This window comes from Aethalodelphis obliquidens, unplaced genomic scaffold (genome assembly GCF_003676395.1).
Source record: "Aethalodelphis obliquidens isolate GAN/ISIS:26980383/991018 unplaced genomic scaffold, ASM367639v1 scaffold15, whole genome shotgun sequence".
In the NCBI taxonomy this organism is placed as follows: domain Eukaryota; kingdom Metazoa; phylum Chordata; class Mammalia; order Artiodactyla; family Delphinidae; genus Aethalodelphis; species Aethalodelphis obliquidens.
In genome coordinates this window covers 27338731-27364034 of record NW_020837959.1, presented here as the reverse complement: position 1 = coordinate 27364034, position 25304 = coordinate 27338731, and the positions used below count along the sequence as shown (strand labels likewise).

Genomic DNA, 25304 nt, shown 5'->3' with positions numbered 1-25304 from the left:
GCGGTGCGCAGGCTTCTCGTTGTGGTGGCTTCTCTTGTTGTGGAGCACGGACTCTAGGCACACGGGCTTCAGTAGTTGTGGCACATGGGCTGAGTAGTTGTGGTGCACGGACTTAGTTGCTCTGCAGCCTGTGGGATCTTCCTGGACCAGGGCTCAAACCCGTACCCCCTGCATTGGCAGGCGGATTCTTAACCACTGTGCCATAAGGTACTCTTTTTTTAAAAGCTGATGTGCCTGTCTTAAGACTTCATTCCTAGCAGAAAGTATTTAAAGTAATCCTTTTAAGGGAATTCCATGATGGTCCAGTGGTTAGCACTTGGTGCTTTCACTGCTGGGGCCTGAGTTCTATCCCTGGTCAGGGAACTAATATCCTGTAAGCTGTGTGGTGTGGCCAAAAAAAAAAAAAAAAAATTAAGAAAAAAAAGTAATCCTTTTAAAATATAGTAGAGAAGTTGTGGCAAATTCCAATTAAAAATGATAACTTCTGAGTAGACATGTTAGCAAGTAGAATTATTTTGATAATATTTTCACCAAATCTCTGTCAGGTAGAATATAGAGTTATTTAGTCAGTTGAGCTTTTTTGAAAATACAGTTTTAAATTCTGAATAATGGAACATAACTTTTTGTAATTCTAGCATAAAGACATTTCCCTATATAGTTATGCAACAAATTAGACAATCCCATAGTCCACTGAGGACTTTAACTTTGTTTCACATGAAAACATGGACAGTATGTCAAGTTCTAGATTAGGTATATAGCTTGTGGCTATAGAGACCAAATGAGATAGGAGGTTTAGGAAAGTATTTGGTTAAAATTGACAAAAGAGTTAAGTGCTATGTCATATAAAAAAAAAAAGTTTGGTTTTCTGATCTGAATTATTTGAATTAATTGCACAAAATGACAAACAGAAAAAAAGTAAGATAGAAAAGTGAAAAGAAAAGCACAATAGAATAATTCTTAATTTAGATGCAGATTTTATTAATATCTCCTTTCTCTAGTCCAGTTTGATCTTTCTTCATATCACTCACACTTTCAAGTTTAACTAACAAGAAAAAGTGAAATGTACATACAATTCAGATACCTTTTGTTTTGAGCCAGAGAGACAAATCCCTTCCATTAAATTCCTGAATTAAGAGACAGGAAGTTCGCCATGTAGGATAATGTGTTCACCTCTTACTCACAGAGAATGGGCTTTGATGAATAATCAGCTGGACAGCAGTTGTGCAATCACTTAGAGGACATCAGAAGTCAGTGCTGGGAAAGGGGAAGGAAGTCTGAAGAATACAAGAGGGGAGGGCTCCACCTCCCCTCCTGAAATCAGGATTTACAGGTTCACATAAAGCTAAGGTATTTTGGTATTTCTGGCTCAGAAATATACAGGAGGTTGTGCAAAAAAAAAGTGAGTGGGTCCACAGTCATTAATTTTATTTAGGAAAAACAAAACAAAACTAGAGAAAAATTTTAGGAGCATCTTTACACAACAAAGGTTAAAAAAAAGAAAAGTGCCCTTTGCTACTCTATCGGATGCAATATTCAGAAACATTACAAGATATTTCTGTCCCTCTGCAGGGAACCCTGATGATTTAGGGAAGTGATTCATTTAAATCTGTAACCTTTTTTCCATTCCCTTTTAGATTCTCATTTTAGCATCATAGTGGAGAAGCTTGAAAGTTCTTACAACTCCCCTTGCTGGCAGCAAATAAGAAGTGCAGCTTTAATATGGAAAACTTCAGCATATATACCCTGAATATAATGGCTAAATGTTAAGATCAACTTTTTATTTATTTTATTTTTTAAGTTTTTAATTATATTTTATTGTTATTTGATTTCATAGGCATACAAATTCAGTCAGGGCAAAATTAATATGTGCATTAGGTTTCATTTCTATATAGGAGAAAAAGATATTTGAATTCAGACTTTTTTTTTTTAAACAATAAAAAATTATCTCTCACAGTTCTGGAGGCTAGAAGTCTAAGATCAAGGTGTTAGCAGGTTTGGCTTCTCCTGAGGTTTCTCTCCTTGGCTTACAGGTGGCTGCCTCCTTGCTGTGTCCTTGCAAGTTCTTTCCTCTGTGTGTGTGCATCCCTGGTGTATCTTCCTCTTCTTATAAGGACATCAGTCCTATTGGATTAGAACCCCATCCCGAAGACTTTATTTAACCTTAATTAACACTTTAAAGGCCTTATCTCCAAATATGGCCACAGTCTAAGGTACTGGTGGTTAGGACTTCAACAAGCCAATAATGATTGTCTAGTGTGTAGAAAGGTCCTGAGCCGGGCTGGAGACTGAATCTGGACTCCTGGATGACTCAGCTGTTAGTGGAATTTCCTTCTGAAACTTTAAAAAGCTTGATGACTATCTTAGACCTTTTTTTTTTTTTGTGGTACACGGGCCTCTCACTTTTGTGGCCTCTCCCGTTGCGGAGCACAGGCTCTGGACACGCAGGCTCAGCGGTCATGGCTCACAGGCCCAGCCGCTCCGCGGCATGTGGGATCCTCCCAGACTGGGGCACGAACCCGTGTCCCCTGCATCGGCAGGCAGACTCTCAACCACTGCGCCACCAGGGAAGCCCAGACTTCTTTTTTTTAATTAATGTTTATTGGAGTATAGTTGCTTTACAATGTTGTGTTAGTTTCTGCTGGACAGCAAAGTGAATCAGCCATATGTATACGTATATCCCCTCTTTTTTGGATTTCTTTCCCATTTAGGTCACCTCAGAGCACCAAGTAGAGTTCCCTGTGCTATACAGTAGGTTCTCATTAGTTATCTATCTTATACATAGTAGTATATATATGTCAATGCCAATCTCTCAGTTCATCCTACCCCCCCTTCCCACCTTGGTATCTATACGTTTGTTCTACATCTGTGTCTCTATTTCTGCTTTGCAAATGAGATCATCTTTACCATTTTTCCACATATATGTGTTAATATATGAAATTTGTTTTTCTGTTTCTGACTTACTTTACTCTGTATGACAGACTCTAGATTCATCCATGTCGCTACAAATGACCCAATTTCATCCGTTTTTATGGCTGAGTAATATTCCATTGTATGGACCACATCCTCTTATACATTCATCTGTTGATGGATATTTAGGTTGCTTCCATGCCCTAGCTATTGTAAATAGTGCTGCAATGAACATTGGGGTGCATGTAGCTTTCTGAATTATGGTTTTCTCCTGTATATGCCCAGGAGTGGGATTGCTGGGTCATATGGTAGTTCTATTTTTAGTTTTTTAAGGAACCTCCATACTGTTCTGCATAGTGGCGGTATCAATTTACATTCCCACCAACAGTGTAAGAGTCTTCCCTTTTCTCCACACCCTTTCCAGCATTTATTTTTTGTACATTTTTGTGATATGGCCATTCTGACCAGTGTGAGGTGATATCTCATTATAGTTTCCATTTGCATTTCTCTAATAATTAGCAATGTTGAGCATCTTTTCCTGTGTTTGCTGGCCATCTGTATGTCTTCTTTGGAGAAATGCCTATTTAGGTATTCCACCCATTTTTTGATTGGTTGTTTGTTTTTTTGATATTGAGCTGCATGAGCTGTTTGTATATTTTGGAGATTAATCCTTTGTCCATTGATTCATTTGCAAATATTTTCTCCCATTCTGGGGGCTGTCTTTTTGTCTTGTTTATGTTTTCCTTTGTTGTGCAAAAGGTTTTAAGTTTCATTAGGTCCCATTTGTTTATTTTTGTTTTTACTGTCATTACTCTACGAGGTGGATCAAAAAAGATCTTGCTGCAATTTATGTCAAAGAGTGTTCTGCCTATGTTTTCCTCTAATAGTTTTATAGTGGCTGGCCTTACATTTAGGTCTTTAATCCATTTTGAGTTTATTTTTATGTACGGTGTTAGGGAGAGTTCTAATTTCATTCTTTTACATGTAGCTGTCCAGTTTTCCCAGCACCACTTATTGAAGAGACTGTCTTTTCTCCATTGTATATTCTTGCCTCTTTTGTCATAGATTAGGTGATCATAGGTGCGTAGGTTTATCTCTGAACTTTCTGACCTGTTCCACTGATCTATATTTCTGTTTTTGTGCCAGTACCATACTGTCTTGATTACTATAGCTTTGTAGTATAGTCAGAAGTCAGGGAGTCTGATTCCTCCAGCTCTGTTTTTCTTTCTCAAGATCACTTTGGCTATTCAGGGTCTTTAGTGTTTCTATACAAATTGTAAAATTTTTTGTTCTAATTCTGTGAAAAATGACATTGGTAATTTGATAGGGATTGTATTGAATACATAGATTGCTTTGGGTAGTATAGTCATTTTCACAATATCGATTCTTCCAGTTCAAGAACATGGTATATCTCTCCATCTGTTTGTGTCATCTTTGATTTCTTTCATCAGTGTCTTATAATTTTCCACGTACTGGTCTTTTGCCTCCTTAGGTAGGTTTATTCCTAGATATTTTATTCTTTTTGTTGCAATGGTAAATGGGAGTGTTTCCTTAATTTCTTTTTCTGATCTTTCATTGTTAGTGTATAGGAATGCAAGAGATTTCTGTGTAGTTTTGTATCCTGCAACTTTACTAAATTCATTGATTAGCTCTAGTAGTTTTCTGGTGGCATCTTTAGGATTTTCTATATATAGTATCATATCATCTACAAACACTGACAGTTTTACTTCTTCTTTTCCAGTTTGGATTCCTTTTCTTTCTTTTTCTTCTCTGATTGCCTTGGCTAGGACTTCCAAAGCTATGTTGAATAATAGTGGTGAGAGTGGACACCCTTGCCTTGTTCCTGAAGATCAACTTTTTGTTTTAAAAACAAGATCCCTTCCAGCTCCAATTTCTGAATAAGTTTGAAACATTATTTTAAAACATGAATAGTATCAATCAAATTTGTTGGAGATGCTAATTTCCAGATCAGACCAACAATAAATCTTACATTAAAGCATTTAATTCAGTAGCTTAGCTTCAAAAATTTATATTTCTGAAATCTGATTCAGAATAACCTTATGATTTGGGGGGCTTTTAGGTTGTACCTCTGCTTTCTGTCATTTTCTCTCCATAGATCCATATTATCTGTGGCTGACACAGGAGGTCCACTAGTCATTTAATGTCCTCCCACACACTTTCCAGCCCCTTGCTCTTCTTGCAGTTGGGCAGCTGTGAATGATGTGTGTCACTTATTGGTCCACAAGTAAAAGATCCAGCCCTCCACCCCAGCTGTCTCCTCCACTGCTGAGCTCACTGAACACATCTCAAGTAAAGTCCATTGGCCTAGGTACCTGAGTGCCTCTGTGGAGCAGAGTCCCCCTGTGTACCTCCTCCTCCTATTGACGTACAGTGGACTTTGTGTGAGTAAAACAAACCTGTTAGGAGTTAAGCAATGGAGATTTTGAGGTTCTTTTGTCCTGAAAATAACAAAGTACCTGAAGTTTATAGAACACTTGCAGCATATTAGGCTCAATCCTGAACACTGTATGTCTCACTTGATCCTTACAACAGCACTAGGAAGTATTTTAGATATTTTATTAGCCACATTTATCTATGACAAAACTGTGGCAAAGGTAGATTAAGTAACTGATCCCAGGTCACATGGCTAGGAAGCGATAGAACTAGGAATCAATTCAGTCTCCAAATTCTTTCAATTTTTATGTCTGTGCTACACTGTCTCATAAAATCCAGATTTCACACTGATTTAAGGTTAATTAAATTAAGTTAAGTGTTATCATTCTATTTAAAAAGTTATAAAAGCAAGTAATCATACACTGACCCAGTTAACCAAAAATATTCATCAAGAGTCTAGTTTGTTGAAAACACAGTCCTAAGCATTGTGAGATATATAAAGAAGTATGAAAGGCGTTCCTTTATCCTCATAGAGCTTATATTCAGGCTAGAGAGACCAATCAAGAAGCTTGAAAAGCTCGGTAGCAATAGAAGAGACTTACAAATAGTCCATGACCAGTTGGCAAATTAGCCTTTCACATGGTAGAGTATCAGGAAATATTTGTCAGGGAGAAGAAAGAAGGATGATCAGGAAGGAAAGGTGGAGAAAAACTGGTAAAGAAAGTAAATGATGAGATTACAGTGCTTATTCCCATCCTTCAGGGTGGGGGTGGTCAGGCTCCATGGAAGAAGCAGGGCTTGAGCATTATCTTTTTTTAAATTTTTGGCTGCGTTGGGTCTTCGTTGCTGTGCGTGGGCTTTCTCGGGCTTTCTCTAGTTGTGGCGAGCAGGGGCTACTCTTTGTTACGGTGCGCGGCCTTCTCATTGCGGTGGCTTCTCTTATTGCAGAGCATGGGCTCTAGGCACGCAGGCTTCAGTAGTTGTGGCACATGGGCTCAGTAGTTGTGGCTCGCGGGCTCAGTAGTTGTGGTGCACAGACTTAGTTGCTCCGCGGCATGTGGGATCTCCCTGGACCAGGGCTCAAACCTGTGTTCCCTGCATTGGCAGGCGGATTCTTAACCACTGTGCCACCAGGGAAGTCCCGAAAGTAAGCTCTTTTACCTGTCTCTTTTAGTTTGTGGTGAAAATTACCTTCATAACTCTAAATGATATACATCTACCCCTATTTCTTTCTTTTTTTTTTTTTTGCGGTATGTGGGCCTCTCACTGTTGTGGCCTCTTCCGTTGCGGAGCACAGACTCCGGGCGTGCAGGCTCAACGGCCATGGCTCACGGGCCCAGCCGCTCCGCGGCGTGTGGGATCCTCCCGGACAGGGGCACGAACCCGTGTCCCCTGCATCGGCAGGCAGACTCTCAACCACTGCGCCACCAGGGAAGCCCTACCCATTGTTTAATTTCAAAATTCATTTCCATCCTTTCTGGCTTTCAGACAATTTTTGAAATTTTTTTCATTGATAACAGCTTTCCCCAGTCATCTTGTTCTCTCAGATGCTATGGCTATATTCTTTTTGTATTTTATCTTACCCCACCTCAGCCTGCTGCCATTGGAGGTTGAAAAAGATGAAAGGCAAACAGGGATGCCAATCATAATGTCTTCTGTTTCTCACAGACTTCACATGTTTTAGAATCTCAAATTAAAGGATCTCTTAGTTCCAAGAGGAAAATCAATATGAAGGGTAAGAATTAGAGGCTGCTACTTGAGGAGCCAAGTGGTAGGAAGGCTGTGAACACACAGTGGTGATGTGCTAGTGATCATATTTCTCAGCCTTGTGAAGGGGAGCTGGCCAGGCTGATTTTTGATCAAGGAAATACACTTGTGGTATTTTTCTAATCCTGTATTCCTGTCCTTTCAACTGCATCTGTTTCAGTGTTTGCTCTATCAGTGCTTCTGCACATTAGGTTTCCTGACTCAATGTCTTGAAGAGGAATATTTTCTTTCACATCTCTCTTCATGATGTCTCCACGAAAGAATTTATCCAGAGTTTTTGTTTTATCACCATCAACATCATTGTTATTATTACTTAAAGGGTTGGATGTTACTGATTCCTATTTCTAACTCCTTAAAATCCCTTTGGATTTTTAATCTGCAATTCCCAGTGTTTGCCAGTTCAGTACCAGCTGCAAATTAGTTAATGTGCAGTTTAGCCTTTCTTTGAAATCAGTAATTAAGATGTAAAGTAAGACTGAGCCCAGTACTAATTCCCTGGGCTTCCCACTGGGACCCCTCCTGAGCTCAATAACTCTTTTACCACCACCTCTGGTTCATCATCTTCCAGCCAAGGCTCAAGCCATTTCACTAGGTATATAATTAAGTTGATTTATGAGGGTCGGTAGATTAATTTTATTTTGTAAATGTTGTCTGATACATATATTTATTTTTCTGAGCTTCATATTTACTTATGTTGAAATATTATAGCCAAAGAAGGAAGCATATTTTCAGCCAGGCTAATAAGCCTGATATTTTCTGATAGACAGTCACTTAGTCTGGAGATATACATAGATGGTCTCTTAATGTTATTAGTTCTATCATCTATCTGCAGACAAAGTTCAGCCTCTAGAAAAAAATTACAATTCAATGATCTTTTTTTCTTCTATCTTAATTATTTTTTATATCTTTTCAGTTTTCTAGTATCTTTCCACTTCTTTAGGATAAAGGCAATGAAAAAAAGTATCTCTATTTTGGTAAATTTATTCACTGATTCCCTGATCAACCATAGCAGAATCTTTTGTTTTCGGGTCTTAGGCATCTTCTATTAGCTGCCAATTATCTATGTCTCAGACTGACATTCAAATAATTAAATATTCAGGTGCACTGATCTTGCCACCAAGGGTTTTATGAGCGTTTGAGAAATTTGTTTAAGTTTAATTGGGAAATTAAGCCATGGGGCAACGTTACTGCAAAGCTATACTGCTGTGTTCTGAGTAACTAGACTAATCTAGGTCAGAAAAGCACAATAGGACACACAAACACCCAAAGAACTCAAAATCGTGCTTTTGATGGCTGACAAATTTTGAGATACTTTAATTTTCCCATTCTGGGACTCTTTCTTCTTTGGGCGTGCAGACTGGGCTCTGGTTTATAACCTAAATCTTCTTAATGATTTGTAGCCCTTGCCTCTTTCCTCTGGCTCTTCGTTCTCCCTTCAGAACTTACTCAAGGATTTTATTACTTGTGTGTTTGTGAAACATACTGCTTTTCTGTCTGTAGTATCAGATAACACTCCTAGCACTCTGAGTTAGATGTTGTTTCTCTGTTTCTGGGAAACGCAACCAGACAGTAAATATTTTTATTTCACTATAAATCCTTGAGAGTTTATCATGTATACAAGACTGTGGAATGATGGATTATTTTTTTTCCCAGCTGATTCTTGACCACCTCTTGGCAGAGAAGACCAAATGAATGGCCCTTTCTCACTTCATGTTTTCCTTAAGACCTGCCTAACATAAGTGAAAATTATCAAAAAGTAAAGGGAAAAATGGAAAAGAAGAGAAGGGAAGGGAAGGGAAGGGTAGGGAAGGGAAGGGAAGGGAAAGGAAGGAAGAGAAAGCATGAGAGTATGTAAACTTATTTCTAATCTTGAACACAAACTTTCCCAGCTGTTTTCTACCATCTCTACAGTCACTAGGCTTTAAAAAAAAATTAAAACCTCCTGAATTCTCCGTCTTAGTTAGTACAGTGATTAATTGAAGACATTAAATTGCTTTAAGAGACAATTTTACACATTTAAGATTTCTGAAATCATGAACCTCGTGAGATGGATCCAGAAGTATTAAATTCATGTTTTAATGGAAGCCTCTAAATTAGGAGTTTGAGTAAAATTGAAGAGAATTTTGTCAGTGTTGTTCCAAGCTCTGCTATTCTTTGTGCATTAGGTAGCTACCTGTCTCCGTCTGATTTAATGAGCTTCTGTAATCCTGATTTTAGTCTGTTATTATTGTATTCTTGTTTTCAACTATATACTATTTTATTCTTCTCCCCGCTATTTTACATTGATAGTGACTTAGAGCAAAGCTCTACTACACCTAAAATATACTATGTCAGAATAATACACATGCTTCTTTGTTTCTCCATGCATATTATATAAACACAGCATACACATACATAGATAAAATATATTATCTTGAATATTATTTTAATCATAATAGGCTCATGTTTATTCTGTGTACATTCTCTTACTTCGTGGTTAAAGAAATCATCTTGCAATCGCTTATTTTTCAGATAATATGATAAACCAGATTAGCAACATGGGGATAAGAGTGTTCTTAATAAGTAGCTAGAATTTATTTACCTGATGAATAATCATTATTTTCTACCTCTAGCTGTATCAAATGGCTTCAGGCACAGAACTATGACTGTAAAGACTTTTTGCCCGTGATGTCGAATTACATTATGATCCTACACGTATCCTAGATGGATATGACATGAAAATGACATTCTTTTAAAGCTATGGGGCAACTTAGAAATAAACTACCCTTTCAACTAGGAGGTAAGATAAGTGAAGTTCAGGAAGTAAATTCCTCAGCCGAGGTAATACAGAGTGCTTGAAGCAGCTACAGAACTGGAAGAAACTAGAACTAGAGCTGGTCAGATTGCTTTTCCGTTCTCCCTCCATAAAGATGACTACTTCCTATGAGTACGATAGAACCACTGAAGGAAATACATGCTTGTCTTTTAAGAGGAAATACCTATGGGTCTTGCCAGCCCCAAAGTAAAATCTCAGGAAATGTACACAAATGAAGAAATAAATCCATATGCTACTTGTGAATTATCAAATAATAGGGAGGTTGATAATTATTGAAAGTCTTTGGCTATAGCTCAGAGAGAAATGATCAGAGTACAAGCTACAGAAGTAAATATCCTGGATTAATCTGTTTGATATTAAAATCAGCTCTAAAGAATCCACTATTTTAATATGCAAACAACTTAAAACATGAAAACTGGTTTTAAATGTGTTCATTCTTTTCATTATATAAAACATTTTTTCTAAAAATTCTTCAAATCTGGGAATTGTGTTTTAATTAATAACTTGTTCTCCTATTAAATATGTGCAATTGGGACTTCCCTGGTGGCGCAGTGGTAAAGAATCCACCTGTCAAGGCAGGGGACATGGGTTCAAGCCCTGGTCCGGGAAGATCCCACAAGCTGCGGAGCAACTAAGCCCATGCGCCACAACTACTGAGCCTGTGCTCTAGAGCCCATGAGCCACAGCTACGGAGCCCGCGTGCCACAACTACTGAAGCCGGCGTGCCTAGAGCCCATGCTCAACAACAAGAGAAGTCACTGCAATGAGAAGCCCGCACACCACAAGGAAGAGTAGCCCCTGCTCAACACAACTAGAGAAAGCCCACAATCAACAATGAAGACCCAACGTAGCCACATTTAAAAAATTAATTAATTAAAAAATATGTACAATTAATTATGGAAGAAGTCCAGCATCATGGACACCATTAGATGGCAGTATGACACAAAACTATTATTTCCATTGAAAGTTTACAGCACAGTTCACATATTCATCTGCACTGCATTGACAGTAAGTTTTTAAGTTTAAAAAAAATGAAATGCAGATTGGAGATTCTGATACAAGAGAATGAGACAGAACTCAGGGAAAGTAAAAAGACTGAGAAAGAGCAATAGGAACATGAAAGCTGATGACAGGGAAAATATATATTCCAGGAAGGCAAACAGGACCTCTGTCTACCATGCTGGCTCCATGACCATGTGATGCAAATATTGCAAAGTTTGGTAAATATTTTTGGACAAAATTTTTATATTGAAAAATAAAGGAAAGGAAAGTCATTTAATTCCTCTGAGACATTCTAACTTCAAAATAAAAAGCAACTCATATTCCATCTATTATTAAGTGTGTGGGGATCAAAATTTTTGAGTTCCTAAGAGTTGGGTATTTACCTGAGTATAATTTTGTATACTAATAATTTAGCATATAAGAGAGAAATTTTTTAAAGAAAAAACTTAAGTTTAATAAATCTGTTTTAAAAATAATCCAATTCCTTTTTGGAGACAGGTGTTAGCCTATACAAAATTGGACTGTAGTATACGGTATGTGACTTACTCTAAAAGTTTGACATCCCTTGTAGATGGCCTGCATTATGTGTTAACAGGAAGAAAAAAATTGAGGGAGTGACAGAAACATTTTTACATCCAAAAATTATTTTGTATAATGTGCAATAAACACCATGTCTAGAGAGTATTCTTTGCTGATATAGAAATACTGTATTTCTAGGTAAGGATGTAGCAGGAAGCAAGGCTGGAAGGCTCTACTCCTGTTTTACTCGGGCAATGGTGGATATCCGTTTTGAAAGGCACAACATGACTACTCCATTTTAACACTTTTCACTCCTCTACTCCTTCCTTTGTATGGCCAGCTCCTGACATAATGAGAGAAAAGTAGCCTATTGGGACCAGCTCAATTCCGTGACATGTTTTAACAAGGCAAGCTCCTCATTAATACCAGGGGCTTTTGGGAATCCCAGTGGTACCCTCTTATAAACATAGTTGGTCCAGTACCCAGATCTGCAATAGTATATACTTTACTGCCACGGTCTTCCTTCTTCAGTTCATTCCTCATAGTACTGGCTAGTCTGATTAGTATTTTAGCCCACAGTCATAGACTCTGTTAAATTGAGAGTGCTATCGTTGCTGTACATAGAGATGTTTGAAGCTAAAAATTTTCCCCACCCTTTCAGAAAAAAACACAGTAAGGAGCTGCCTTATATTCAGGGTGCGCGATTCTTTCATGCTTCAGGGCATATTGTTATCACCAGCTGTGGTCAGGGAAAAAAAAAATCCCCATCTCTGTGACGTAATACAGTGCAATTAGGCACATAATGTAGATTTTATGCTTTTCCCCGAAACATCTGGCATGTACTACTTTCTAAAACCAAACCTCGGAGAGCCAGGCCTCCTGTAGCATTTTAATATCAATGTGCCTTTTCACACATTAGTTATCTAATGTTTGTGCCAGTTTTTGAAAAACATACCACATCCTCAATATCATCTCTTGAATGAGTGTAAATTTAAAATGCCTGCCAGGGGGTTATGTGTTTGGGGGAGAAACTAATATCTGCCCTCATCTAAATACCAAATGAATTTTAGACTGTCATTCTAGCCCAGCATTAGCATCGGCCCTTGGGAAAATCATTGTTTATGTATTCCTTTCAGATACTAAGAATTAAGAATCAATCTATTTAAACCTTGTTGCTAATATTACCTTTGTATAACTGACACATTAGGGAAATGTGTATGGAGTTATTACTTTTGTCCAGAGAGAAAAAGTTGGCCATGAAAAGTTTTAAACAAATTATCTCCAAGTTCTCAGGAAAAAAGAATTGAGTCACTTGGGGAAAAGATAAAATGTTATACTGAAATCCTTGTGAACAGAAAACTTTCTCACTGAGATTCAGGAACTCTTCAAGTCAGGGCAGTGGGTGTGAAAGTAACTGCCTTAGCAAGGTAGCAAAGTGTACTTTACCTGTTACGCCATCTTCATAGGATTCCATCTTCCTGTAAAATCCACCTCAGAACCAACCAAAAATAAAAAGAAACACAGGTTACGCAAAAGTAAAACCAAGAATAAAATGAGAGAAGAAAAGTTTATGTGATCCATATTGTCTGAGGATTTAATAATATAGTAAAATGTTGATAAAACATTTACAAATGTACCTGCAAAATGGCTTGTATTGGTTTATAAAGAATGTTAGTTGGCATTTAGTCGTTTCCATGAATCACGTTGAAATTTTAAAAAGAAAATGATGAAATTGTTTGAACCAAGTACAACGTAAACGAACTCTAGAACGTTAGAAAATTAAAACAAAAATGTTATATATTGCATAGACAACTATCCACATGCCCAGATAATAGCTTTAAGATTTATTGCTAATAAATTTAATGGAGAGATTAATAAGTTTAATTAAAGAGATACTTATTTTAACATTAGAATGTTGCCATTAGAATGTTGCTATTTTGATAGAGGTATTGCAAAGAATTTAGGAAATTGTTCTTGAACTCTCAGGGCCTTGGTTTTCTCATTTATAAAAGTTGGTTACAGTGAGATGGTTTTTAAGATACTTTCCAGCTCTAAAAAAATTGAGTTCATGGATTTTAATGTAATTCCGTATGATTGTGTGGTGAACGACTTGCTTTAGAAGAATATTGAGTTCATTATTTATACATTTTGGTACTCTCACACCCTAGTGGTTCTTAATAAAGGTCAAAAAGCATTGGTCACAACACCATAATATAAAACATGTTAGAAACAGATGGCAGCACTGGATATGTCTAAGTAGAAAGACAGATGGAGCAGGACTTAGATTCTGACCCTGGAAGCTTGGAAGGGGTTGAATGACATGACTTATTTTTTTTCCTCTAATTTAAGAAGTAATTTGGTGTAAGGACAAAGAGACCACTTCAACTATATGAAACAACATATAGACAGGGAAAGAATTGAGTTCCAGCAATGTGGTAGACTGACCTAATATGAACTACTTCCCCTTAACGAAAACTCACTTAATGCTGCATAAAATATACCAGTATTGTTTTAGTAAAAATACAAAAATGGGTTAGAAAGAAAGACAAGAAAAGTCCTAGCTGCAGAGTTAAGGAGAGTAACCATAGGCAAGTGTAAGCATATAAATGAAGGCTCTGGTCCTTGGGACACTGACAAGCAAATATAGATCCGTGAAATCAAATATAGAAGCATGGAAGGTAAAACCAGCAGCCTGGGAGGGCTGCCTCTTTCTTAAAGAAGAGCCTGGGAAGAGTCAAGAATGCTTATCTCTGAAAGAAGGTATAAATGTCCCATGAGAAATAAAACTCTCAAGTACAGAGTCCAAACTTATACATCCATGTTGTGTACAATTCCCAAGTAGAGAAGTTAGTGGAAGATCTAGTCCTAGACTAACAAAATCTCTGGGGCATTCTGTGTGAACAAACACAGGGATTCTTCCATAACGCAGAGTGTACAAGACCTCCAAAGGAAAAACAAACAAACTACGAAAAAACTACGGCGGCAGTAATAAAATACTAACTGAAGATGAGCTCACAATAAAAATTATAAACTACATAAGGAAATGGTAACCATAAGGGAAAGTCAGCAGAAACACAAAACAAGAAGCACCTCAACAAAACACAATCAAAAGTTTAATACAAAATACGTGTACGTCAACAATATTTAGATCAGGTGTTTGGCTTCTTGGATGGATGGATGCGGTCTTGGATGTCACCTCTTCCAAATTAGAGCCTTCAGGGGACTCTCTTACCCCCAGGGTTATAAATAAACTGGTATTTATTTTATAACAAGAAAAAGATCGTGAAGTTTTCTATTTTGCAGCATTCACCATACTGATTCTTGGGGAAATCTTTCAAGTTGCTCTCAGGTTAATGGTAACACAAATGTAAAAAATTCCTGATGAATCTATGTATATTTGAAATGCTGTGAACACTTCTAATATTTTGGTTTTTCCTGAAATTCTATTTTTATTCTTGAATAAGCCTTCCATCGCTTGCTTTTTTTTTTTCCTCTCCCTCCCATCCTTCCTATCCCCCCTCCCCCTTTCATTGCTTGCTTTTTTAATCAATATTCTGGAAATACTTTTGTAATCATGGAAATCATTATTTTCCCAGCTTGATAGTATATCCCAAAGATCTCTATACCTGGGCTCTAATGGCAATATAGAGGGTATGGCAGGCTCAATTATGAAATGATATTTTTATTAGTACATTGTCTTAATTTGATGATTAAAATATGACACTTCATTAATATCAGGGTTTTCAGACATTAGTACGTTAGAAAGCAAAGAGTGTGGTGTTAGAGGTAGCCATAGATCTTCCCTGTATGTCTGTAGAAAAACAAATAATCTTTCTTTTTCTTCAAAAATATCTGCATGGAGCCCAGAGGGGGGCACACTCAGCTCTCGGTGAAAGGAGGGGGCAGGGCTAACCAGGGGCTGCCTTCAAAGATGGTTGAAACGCAGGAGGATTTTCATCACAGGTTTTTGGCATTGGAAGGTCTTTGAAGATTTTGGGATTTTCGCTTAACAGGTGGTCTCCGAGCCTGCTGCAGTCTGCTGATCTGAAGCCACACAGCTCTGCAGGACTCCTACTTGCTTGGTTTTCTGGAGGTAAGGCCCCAGGAACCTCTCCCTGCTTTTATCCAATGATTATTTTCTTATGGGAGGGTTACGGTTTCCCTTCCCCACCTACTACCAACTGCCCCTCAATCGGACAGGGAAAGCCCCGAAGGAAAAGCGGTAGCATGGGAAGTGCCCACTAGATGGCAGAATTGATTAAGCAGATAACGTGTTAAGGCTGTGATCTCAGAACAAAAACAGGATGGGAAAGGAGTCCCAGTATGGCTTCTAACCCGCCCACGGGTGCTGAGCTAATCATGGCCGGACTGCTTTTACCTTCCAAAAAGGAAGTGGCACTTTAGAGAGGGACATCGTCGTGGCTGCCAGTTAGCGGTGTTAAACGCTGTGGTGCTGCCCATGAGGGTAAGAGAGGCCCCTGAAGGCTCAGATTTGGAAGAGGTGACGTCCAAGACCGCATCCATCCCTCCAAGAAGCCAAACACCTGTTGTTGAAGTTCCCAAGGAAGATACTGAGAACATCTCTTATTTTGAGAGAATGTATTGTCTACAAACTCGAAATTCTGTTTCAAATTGTCCCAACCGAAGCAACAGAAAGGAGACATTATCTCTTCAGTTAACAGCTCGGATTTACACTGGCACTTTTTGCATTGCTCTGTCAGCATCCATTAGCTTGACAGAGTACCTCAAGACTGAAACAAACATTATGGAAAACTGTGTAAGAATTCAGCATTGGGAATACAGGCTGAATTGTGTTCAGCTCTAATTTGGCCTCATCTCACATCCACCCACTTATATTGGCTTGCTACCTGTAGCCAGTTTCATTTAACAGCAGTTTTATGCTACTTAGAAGGCACACAGAGTGCTTTAGGGCCTGAAGTTTAGACCCATTCCCATCTATGACTCTCTGTTTTCACCAATAGCTTTTGCGTCAACAGCCCTGGGATTCCTAGTGATGAAGAAACTCTTATAAAATGTTACTGAATGCTTACTATCAGGAATGGGCCTCCATTACCTCATTTAATCTTTTCAGCAAACCTAGAACCCAGATGTTTTTATTACCAGCTCTGATTTGGGGGATTTTTGGATGAAGGAACTGAAGCATAGAGCAGTTGATAAATAAAATAAAATAAAATAAATAAAAGGGATTTCCTTCTGCAATGTGTAAATTTTATTCCTTTCTTAGTTGAATTTGAACACGATAGACATTATACCTCTATTTAATGGCTGTGTATAGGATCAATTTTAATTTTCCCTTATCTGTAAATAAACAGTCACCGAACCTTATGCTTGTTCCGAATAATGGCTGGTGTACGCTGTGGGGTCTCAATTATTTTAATTAATTGGGATCTAGAACATAGAGCTTATGTTTTCTGGACAAGTGTGGAATGATGTGTTAGACTCTATACATACAAAGCTGAGGGAAGAAAATGAAACTTGGACATGAGTGGTTATGTGAACCCAGCCTAACAATAGTCAGTTGTCTTTCACTTTGGCAATTATGGAAATTAGTGGTATTATAATTTCTGTGTCTGTTGATGGGATATGTTATTGAGTGATAATCTTATTTTAGATTTTATATTTCTTCTATAACAATGGGCCAACAGCTGAAGAGGAATCAAGAACTACCATTCTTGCTATCTCTCTCATCTCTCTTTTTGTTACTTTTTTATGTTGGAATAATTTTAGATTTAGAGAGATGTTGCAGAGACAGCACAGAGTTCCTGTCAACGCTTCATCTAGTTTTATTTCATGTTAACACATCACTTAACATGATATATTTCTCAAAACTTAGACACTAACTTTGGGAAAATACTATTAACTAAGCTACAAACATTATTCGGATTTCACTAGTTTTTCCACTAATACTCTTTGTTCCAGGATCTAATCTAGGACACCATGGTTCATTTTGTATCCTTCTCTTTTTATCCAGTTACTGCTGAAATGTGAGGTAGCATCATGCACTCCATCTTCTGCTGCCCATTTGCTTTGGTGTGAACCATCTAAGCCCAGATATTTAATGCAAGTCTCCTGGGTATTGGGTCAAATGGGAACCCTTCTCGATCAGAATTAGGCCTGGGATACTCAGATTGTATCAGTGCTTTTAAGCTCATTCCTAACTTCTCTGCTTCCCTGTCTCACTGAGCTACTTAAAAAGAGACATTTTCATCTCTTCTGTTGAAAAAAAAAAAAAAAAAACTCCAGGTAGTACTTTGCCATTGAGAAGAAGTAAATGAATTTTTATTTATTTATTTTTGGCTGTGCGCAGGTTTTCTCTAGTTGCGGCGAGCGGGGGCAACTCTTTGTTGCGGGGCGCAGGCTTTTCATTGCGGTGGCTTCCCTTGTTGCGGAGTTCGGGCTGTAGGCCTAGCTTCAGTAGTTGTGGCATGTGGGCTTAGCAGTTGTAGGTCGCGGGCTCTAGAGCGCAGGCTCAGTAGTTGTGGCACACGGGCTTAGTTGCTCCGCGGCATGTGGGATCTTTCCCGACCAGGGCTCAAACCCGTGTGCCCTGCATTGGCAGGCAGATTCTTAACCACTGCGCCACCAGGGAAGTCCAGCAAATGGATTTTTAAAGCATCCTTTGACCCTGTTCTTTTTCGTTTGTGTTTGGTTTATGCAATGAGTGAAGCACTGCTTCTTTAGGAAAAATAGCAAAGAAGTCTCCTTATCATCAAGAGATTTTGATATATAAAATCCAGTTATCCTTACTTTGCTTGTCTTACTTTGTTTCCTTGTTACTTTTCCAGTATCACGAGTCATTCAGTATCTACACCGCCAAAGGTGCTGCAATTCTCCGTTGGTCATGCAAAATAATTGTTAGCTGGAAAAAGAATAATACAGAATGGAGAAGAATAATACAGAATTAATGTAAATTTCTAAAAAAGGATCTCAGGACAAAATAACTTTTAATTTCATATGCAACAGGAGAGAGCTTCATACACTGACAACCACTTAGAAACAATACACTCAAGAGTCACTTGGGTGATATGAAAAGGTTACATTTTTTATTAGTAGTATTAATTAATTTTTTTGGTATAATGAATGAGGCTGCCTATATGTGATTGAAAAAATAACTTTCTGGTTTCTCAGCTGCCGTCTCTGTGCCGTGTTATGCCCGTGACAGTCACACAGATAGGAAGCTTATATTAAAACCAGAATCAAAGGCAACAGGAGTGGGAATCTGCCTTCATTAATGAACCATTGAAGCTTCTCTCCAGCATGGGTGAACACTAAATCACTGGTTAGATCTCTGGTGATTTCCCATTTGAGAGATGTGAAGGAAATGGTACATTCAGACTAACCTTAGAACATTCAGCACAGCCTTAGAAACTTGTCAAAATACTTTCAAACATGCAGGCTTTAAAATTATTTTTAAAATTATCTTTATAGAGCTACTGGAAATATTCCCACCAAGGGTTTGATTTGGCAGTGACCCTGGAAGGAGCAAGTCATTGCATATGGAAGCATTGGGATTCAGCTGATAAGTCTTCTCTTGCATTATCAACACTTTGGTCACAATAAACAAGGGTTCTTTTCTCAAAATTCATTTTATTGAAGTATAGTTGATTTACAATGTTGTGTTAATTTCTGCTGTACAGCAAAGTGATTCAGCTATACATATGTATACATTCTTTTTCAGATTCTTTTCTATTATGGTTTATCACAGGATATTGAATATAGTTCCCAGTGCTATCCAGTAGGACCTTGTTGTTAATCCATTCCATGTATAATAATTTGCATCTGCTAATCCCAAATTCCCAATCCATCCCTCCCTTTGCCCCCTCTCCCTGGCAACCACAGGTCTTGAATAAGGGTTCTTTTAATGGCTCAAAACAGAGCTGAGAGCTAAGTGACATAAAATTATGAGTCTTTCTCCAATGGAGTAGATCATTATGTTGACTATTCTCTTTTGCTTGTGAATACCTGCACTATAGTTGTACCATCAATTATATCATTTTTTAAATACAGAGTGCTCCACGTTGGGCTAATTTCTGGTGCACATTAAGAGACTGGTAGCAGATCTTGATGCCGATTGCTGCATCTTGCAATTAAGATTTACATTATAAAGATAAAATTCACTTTTTGGGGGTCTTCCCTGGTGGCGCCGTGGTTGAGAGTCCGCCTGCCGATGCAGGGGACGCGGGTTCGTGCCCCGGTCCAGGAAGATCCCACATGCCGCGGAGCGGCTGGGCCCGTGAGCCATGGCCACTGAGCCTGCGCGTCCGGAGCCTGTGCTCCGCAACAGGAGAGGCCACAACAGTGAGAGGCCCACATACCGCAAAAAACAAATTCACTTTTTGGTTCTTTGTAAAGAAGTTGTACCTTATTTTAAATTAAGTCAAAAATATATATTGAGCATCTGTTCTGTATCTGTTTAGCTACACGTATGGTTTTTTGCAATTTAATTATCATGCATTTGTGATACACATTCTGTGTACTATGCAATTTGGGGGTTTGAAAGTAGTGAAACTCATAGTCCTTAAATTTTTTAGTATACAGCTGGGGAGAGAAGGAAGGAAAGTAAATAAAATAGGGCAAGATGAAAAACAATATATCAATTATTATTTTGCTAAGATGTAATCTTAGTTGTGGAGAGGAAGAGTTTTGTTTTAGAAAGTCTGGAAGAAGAATCAAAGTAATTCCAAGTGGACATAATATGGCGAGAATAAAATTTCAGAGTTACACAATTATCAGATGTGCCTTGGAAATTATAGTAGACCTATTTTATATGGGCACATAAGGAAATAAAATTACAAAAGTGAGGGCAGATCTTTAGTGCCATGTTAAGGAGTTTAGGCTAGGTCTTGAAAGCATTGAGAAGTCACAGGTTTTTAACAGGATGACATGATTAAAGTAGTATTTTAGAAGGTTAATTTAGAAATAAACATGATAATGTTGATACGGAAATTAGTTAGAAGTGGGGTAACAAATTGGAAGGTTTTTGCAATAGTCCAGCTATGTAGCCAAAGGGCCTGTACCACAGGGGAATTGGAAACATAAGGAAAGAAAAGGATGTGAGAGGCATTTCGAAGCTAAAATTGTCAGGATGAGATTTTGCACTTAATAGGATTTGAGAAATGAGGTAGGGAGGAGAGTTGAAAATAGTATGAAAGCTCTGAGTCTCCAAGACTGAGACAATGATGATAAAATGAATTCAAACTAAGAACAAGAATACCCGGATTACAGGGCTGTCATGAGAAGAAGTCTAAATAACAATCAATAGGGTGAGGAGGTGATTAATTCATTATGAGGAATCTTGAGTTTATTGTTACCCCAGTGGAGATGGTCAGAAGTACCATTCTCAATTATCTTCATGGGTATAAACATGAAAATCTACTATTAGGAATGAAAGGATAGAGACCAGCATAGAATCAGCTGTGAACATTACCAGAAACATGATCCAAATGTTCAAGTCCATTTGGTGTTGGGTTGAATGAATAAGGAAGGCAACAAGGCATCACACAAGGAGAAATAAAGGAAGAGTATTTATTGAGTGTGTACGCAACATACCAAGTGCTTTCACACACACATTTCATTTAACATAATCATTATGCTAAGTGGCAGGATCCTTACTTTAGAGGTGAGAAATGTGGCAATCAGAGATTTTAAGTGAATTAACCAAGACTTCTCAATTAATAAGCATCAAAGCTGGTTTTCTGATTCCAAGGCTATTGTCTTTAACTGGACTGTCTGTACCTTCATCTAAACATCGTTGGGCAACTCAACATGGGCGATGTAACCCCTCTGAACTTTAGTTCCTACATCTATAAGGTGGGAATGATAACTTTTCATTTACGTGATTGTTGTAAGATTAAACTAATGTGAAAGAGTTGTGTAAATTGTTGTATAGTGGGGAAAATTAGTTATTATTAGTGTGTGATGAGCAACACACTGCTTTAAATATGCATTTGTACCATTCTTCTTGGAAGAGGTAGCTATGAGATGACTGAGGTATGGGTGACATTCTCTAATAATCTGACTTAAAATTTCCAAAGTTATTTTTTATTAGACAAATACCTCTCAAATATTTCTTCTACTTGATATATTTATGTAAAATGGAACCACAGAATTGTTGTCTATTCTGCTGAGACAAAAAGTTTTAAGAATCATTTCAAATTAACTACGAAATTCCCTGATCTCAAAACTTAAAAATCTTTGAATATATTATTCTAACATGGCTCTTTCACAAAGACCACACTCCCCTACTGAACTGATAGCAATGCTTATTTTAAAGCCTTTTGAATACTTAAGAACATGCCCAGACTTTCAAAATTATGTTTGCCATTTTGTTCCACAATATTGTTTGTCTTCTGTGAAATCCTGCCACATTCAATAGCCATATGTATGTTAATGAAAGAATAATCATGACAACTAATAGAAGACAAGAGCCATGTCAGTGTAGGACCATCAGAGCAAATCAAAAGAAAACTGCATAAAGACAATATGAATCAAGATCTGAAGCTTCGCGGGTTTTAACTAGTTTTATGTTAATGAAACAATTATTAGAACACACAAAACCCTTCATTTTAATTTGATAAATTGAGTGGTGATGTGAGTTAATTGAACCATTGGTGAGATAATAAGATGCAATTGGTATGATTTATCAGAGGATGACATGGTTACAGGCATTGCTTCCACAGAAAATAATGGCTGTTATTACCACTTCCTGAGGTGAGCAGGTAAGTCATAAACCTAGTTATTGCTACAGAGGTCAGAAAGATGAGGGGTCCATTCTGACTTTCATCTGAGTGACTATTTTAAGGCTGTCTTTTTAGAGGCACACATACCAATTTTGTACTTATTTTGCATTTCTCATAAACAATATCAATACTCTTTGTTTAGGCTATTTCATAATCTTAGTCTATTTAGCTAAGTATTGAAGTGAAAAACCCCCAAGTCTCCAAGAGCTTTCAGTTCTAATGTTGGTAATTAAGGGGTCATCTTGGGTCTTCCTTTCTAAGTCACATTATCTTGTGGAGATATTTTCACAAGCTGTTATTCTAGCAGAATAATCCTCTAGGGTTCTGTAGCTTAAGAAGCAAGGCCTGTGCTTTCTCATACGTGATTCAGAGAGAATATTACAGGCTACCCACCTTCTAGTGGGTAGAAAGAAAGAAATGATCACAAAGCCCATTGGATCGTACAAAAAATGGCATTCACATTGCTATATTTTTTGATATAGCGTTAAGATGCTATATCTTAAATGACTTCAAAATAAATAAAAAATAAAATCAATGTCATTAGATACCTGACATATATTTATATGGACATGGGATGTATTTCTGCCACACAGAGATACTGGTAAAAACACTCAGTATGTAAGTTCATACTATGATAATTAAGTTCAGGTTCAGGGGATAAGCTTGTGCGTATGCTAAGGAGGAGATATCTTAAAATACCAATTAAATCTCCATTCTCCAGTAATCTTATATTCATTTGTTGGATTTCTTGTTTTTAAAATTCCATTTATATACATCTAGGCAATTTTTTGTGCACAAACACACACACACGTTCGTTGAATTCTTACAACCACTTCTGATGTTGGCATGATTGATCCAAGTTTTAAAGATGAAATAAAATATAAGGTGATCAAAAAATGAATATAAATAATGAGAAACTGTTGAGAGGGAGAGACAGGACAATCAAGGACAACAAGTATGAACCAGGACTGCCCTGGGACCAGAAAATAGTCATTCTAGGTAAGAGGCTCATCAAAATTAAGAAATTTTACCAAGGTAATATATCTGGAAAGTGGCAGAGCCAGAATTTGGTTCCATGCCTTTAGGATTTAACCTCTCTTACTACTCTTTCCCAGTAGATTTGGTGATTTTCTTGTTTACTAATCATGACATGATTAGAGAGAAACAGGTCAAGAGAGCCTCCCTGCAATATATCAATGCTAAAGTAGATGCCATGTCTTGTTTATCTCTGCATATCTAACTTGAAACACATCAGGTCTTCAATAAACATTTGTGGATCTGAGCCAAATCGTATTGCTTGACACTTCATCACTTTGGATGCATCCCCATTCCTTCATATGGTAAGGATTTTTCTGTCTTTGAGAGTCAGTGAATGATTAGAACAATGCACACATACATAGGGAGATACATACTCAGACCAGCCATTCCCTCATTGTCTGTTCATCTTGTTTACAACATCCTGGACAGAAATTTTCTCCAAAATGATGATGACTGTCAGATAACTTCTAGGCTCAGAAGGATACAGAACACTGTCTAGGAAGGTAGCAAAAGATTAACTTTGGTCTTTCACTATTTCTTCAAATGGCCAGTCCTTATGCCAGTTTTTACCTTGTTCATTTTAACACCTTCACTGGCTGCACAGACAATGCAATTTGGAACATTTTCCTTTTATAAGACCTTCTGGTCTAGGTAAAAATTTTAATTTAGTTAACCGTATTTAACAATTAGAAATTAGAAGCTACGACGAGGCCACTCTTAGTACTACATTAGGCCACTGCCTAATGAGATGTGGAAAATATTAAGGAAAAAGAATCAGACATTGTAATCATGACACATTGAATAAAACCCAGGACTATATCAGTAACTTCATTTTCTGGACCTCAGATTTCCCACCTGTAATAAAGTCAATTAGCTAAGATCATATAACATTTTAAAATAGTTCTAATACTCCATTGTTTTGTAAACCAGATGCAGTTGGTTGTGCAATATAATCCTTACCGTTAACACACGAGGACACTTACCTTGCCTCTGTCCCTTAGCACAAGTCACCTGGACACTGAATGTTGTTCTCTCTCTAAAAGAAAGAAGAGTTTCAAACATTAATTTTCCATGCTGCTATCATACTAAGAGCTATAAATAAAAATTAAATTTAAGAGTTACAACATGGAAAAATCTCCACTTTCCTACATATTTAAATATTAGGAAATATTTCTGGAAGTAATTTCTGGAGGTGTTTTGCTATGTTATCAGGTTGTCAAGATGACACATTCCCATTTAATATTTAATTCTACTATTTCTCAATTGTTCCCTCACCCCCTTCCTCATTCTGCAATGATTTACTTTGTACTCTAACTTGCCACACTACTTAGCGGTGGTGGGATGTTAGGTATATTTCTTACCTTTTCTGAACTTGTTTATGCATCTACAAAATGGGGTTGGTGACATCTCCACCTGATCTCAGAAGAAAGGGCTAAGCTTTCATTTTAACTTTGCATGTAAATAAAGCTTTTTGACCATCATTTAAAAATTAGAGAGCCACTACACTATCGCCCATGATTTATGAATCAGATCTCAGCTACTTATTCCCAGGCCAGTTCTTCCTAAGAGTTCTTGGACACTTCCAGGCATCAGTAGGAACTTGAGATGTATAGTTCTGAAATGTTGAAGGATTTTTTACCCACGTTTTAAAGACGGCATATTTACAAGTTACAACAATTATCTGTTGTTAATCATATTATCTTCTGTTCACAACAGGACAGGGACCGCAGAAACATAGGTTAAGATTCCAATGTCTTTATTTCATGTTTAGCTTGGGCCATATTTGTTGTCCTAGAAAAGGACTTATTTATAGATAGCTTCTTACATTTGGATTTAATGAGTAATTTTTGACATCCCATCTAACATCATTTCCAACACTATTAGCAGTCAACACTTAAGAGAAGTACATCTTTCTGGATTGTGACAATGCAAAGTTAGCTATGTTGCTGTGGTTGAATCATATCCTTATTATGTAGCAGAAGGAGTAGGGAGCAAGAATGAATTCTTCACATTATGATGAAGACATTAGATTGCAAACTTCCAAAGGAGAAAGAGGATTATCTCTTACTCATTTTCTGCTTCCTACAAATACATAAGTCACG

General features: G+C 37.5%; 1 pseudogene; it reads right to left on the bottom strand.

Moving 5' to 3' along the window:
• The window catches only part of LOC113625304 (zinc finger CCHC domain-containing protein 10 pseudogene), a 52157-nt pseudogene extending 36229 nt beyond the window's left edge, over positions 1–15928 (bottom strand).
• Positions 15929–25304: the final 9376 nt, after the last annotated feature.